Genomic DNA, 2,486 nt, shown 5'->3' with positions numbered 1-2,486 from the left:
TAATATACATAAATGTTTAATTTGTTGATCTAAGTCCAGATTGAGTTACAATCAATTTTCTTTGTTGTTGGGTAAGGAATTGGAATCCACTCGCAAGGAAAGGAATTTAGGTATTCATGAAGCCCAGGGATGCTAGGATAGAGAATGAGACTGTGATTATTTATAAGGCTAAGTAGATAGCACATTTGTGAAAAGCACAGGAAGAGACAGTTTGAGTCACATGAAGTAAGGCAAAAGGACTGAATGGAAAGGGAGGAAAGCAGAGAAGAATATAATGCTGTAAGAAAGGGAAAGGTAAGGAGAAAGATAGCAACAAATAAAAGTCTGTGGAAACAAGCTGAAGTGTATATAGGACAGGAAGACAAAGTAGCCTACTGGAGCTATAAATGCTCCCTCACCCTTAATAATAATGAAATTGCAGCTTTTGCATCTATTTCGGGAAACTTCATTTCACCAATCCTGTGTGATATACACTAGCCTTATATGTAGTGTTTGCTACCTACCCAGGAAGGTTTTAATGATCCAAGGGGAGAGAGAACTGGAAAAGCTAAATGAACACAGAGTTTTGGGAAATGGAATGGGATCTGGGCAGACAGTTTTAATAAATACCAGTGCTAGATAGGAAAAGGGAGAACTAGGGAGTGAATGAGAGGCAAGGCAGCCAAACACAAGGCACAGAGATCTGCTGAATGGGACAATGTGGGAGATAGAACAAGGGTGGAAGTGGAGATGGGGCAGGGAATACTGTGAGAGCTGCACGTGCATGACAGGAGGACCATGTTTCTGGGGGAGGACACAAGGCTGAGGGGCATGAGCATGGGAGAAGGGTGTGGGGAGAGAAGCATGAGAATGGGGCAGTTGGAGGAGTGTGTAGGTCAGATGGAGGGGGGGACATGAGCATGGGTGCAGATGGGAGCAGCTGGAAGGGTGTGTGAGGCAGGTGGGGGCAGAAGCATGAGCACAGGGGTGAGGGCAGTTGGAGATGTGGGGGACAGGTGGGAGGAGGGGAACGAACATGGAGGTGGGGGCAGCTGCCAGGGTGTGAAGGCAGGTGGGAGAGGGTGCTGAGCTCGGGGGTGGGGCAGCTGGAGTGGAGGGTCTGAGCACGGGGGCGGGGCGCCGCCTGCGGAGGGCGGAGGGGGGCGCTCTCCCCCCTGCAGGGCGGGGGCGGCGGCCGCAGCAGGCGGCGCCCCAGTGCCCGGCGCTCGCAGCTCGCTCTGCCCGGAGCCGGCGGCTGCCCTGGCTCGCGGCGCCCGGCGGGGGAGGAGGCGGAGGATGGTGCTGGCGCTGCCGCCCGCCTGGGCGCGCCCCCCGCGCGGCGCTGCCGCCGCAGAGTGACCGGGCTGAGCGCGGCGGCGGGTCTCCGGCTGCGGGCGGGTCTGTCTGTCCCGCGTGGGTCCGGCCGTCCGGCTGCAGGAGGAGGCGAGCTCGGGCTCTGCAGGTAACTGGGGGAGCGGTGCGGGGAGCCTGGCCGGGCTGGGCTCCGTCCCCCCCCAGCCGCTCCCCTTGCCGGACAAACCCTCCCCGAGGGCCTGATCCTCGCCCCGCCCCCGCAGGGGTCCCAGTGTTGGCTTTGGGGTGGCGGGGGTCCCTTGCCCCCCCCCGTGCTGGGGTGAAGTGCTGCCGTTCACACTGCTTTGGGGGCGTGAAGAACTTGCGCGAGGTTCCGCGCCGCCGTTGTAAGCGGCGGACGCGTCTGTGGCTTCGGAGCGACTCCGGATCCTTTGGGGGCCCCTCTCGCCTCTTACTCCAGTGCTACGTTGGGCGTGGGAGTCGCCCCACGCAGGACCGGTGGAAATCGACCTGAGCGCGTGTGTATTTCCGCAGGGGATGGCCCTCTTCGTTGTACATTCGGCTTTGTTATAGGTACTCCAGTGGCTTTTTTCCCTTGAGTTTTTGTCAGGGGTTGACATAACGGAAAGGGTAACGGGTGAGCTGCTTTTTTTCCCTCTCTCTCTCCCCGCTGCGTTATTCCCCTTCCATAATTCCAACCGCAGCCTGGCTTTTAGCTCCGAGCAACCAAAAAAGATCAAAGGAAGGGGAGGGACTTCGCTTTGAGTTGGAAGTTGGAATTTTAGGTACTTGTTGCTCTGGAATATGGTTCTAATGGCTTAAAGTTTATTTTGTGTCTCTTCTTTGATGCCATATGGTCTTTGATGTCCAAGACTGAAGATATCCTGGACTTATTACTTCCATCCTAGCTGAGGTGTTTGATACAGGTGAGGAGTTCCTGCTCTTAGTGGTTAACCCTTTCACTGCCTGGATCTCCTGTCCTCCTGCAGAACTGTCACCCTGTTTGCTGGGAACTTGACATATCGATTTCTACCAATAGGTTTCTTAATTCATAGATTTCTAAAACGGATGTGTGTATTTTCTATTTTGTTATCTCAGTTTTTGATCTGCTTAATATATTGGTGCATATATGTAGCAACAAAGAGAACATGGTGTTTAGTGTGTATCACCTCTTTACTCTCTGTGTATGTTAT

At 54.2% G+C, this 2,486-nt stretch overlaps 1 protein-coding gene across 5 annotated transcripts in view; it reads left to right on the top strand.

Moving 5' to 3' along the window:
• Positions 1-1,163: 1,163 nt before the first annotated feature.
• The window catches only part of LPAR1 (lysophosphatidic acid receptor 1), a 101,589-nt gene continuing 100,266 nt past the window's right edge, over positions 1,164-2,486 (top strand). Inside the window, exons 1-2 of one of the 5 annotated variants that reach the window (XM_075931439.1) lie at positions 1,164-1,441; positions 2,166-2,219. The gene's annotated coding sequence lies outside the window, so the exon portion shown is untranslated. Of the gene's footprint in view, positions 1,442-1,502; positions 1,867-1,978; positions 2,220-2,287 lie in introns of those variants that run through there. The other 4 variants (XM_075931438.1, XM_006117990.4, XM_006117989.4 and 1 more) reach the window with 4 other exon arrangements.

Source organism: Pelodiscus sinensis, chromosome 6 (assembly GCF_049634645.1).
Source record: "Pelodiscus sinensis isolate JC-2024 chromosome 6, ASM4963464v1, whole genome shotgun sequence".
Lineage (NCBI taxonomy): Eukaryota > Metazoa > Chordata > Testudines > Trionychidae > Pelodiscus > Pelodiscus sinensis.
This window is presented reverse-complemented; position numbering and strand designations above follow the sequence as displayed.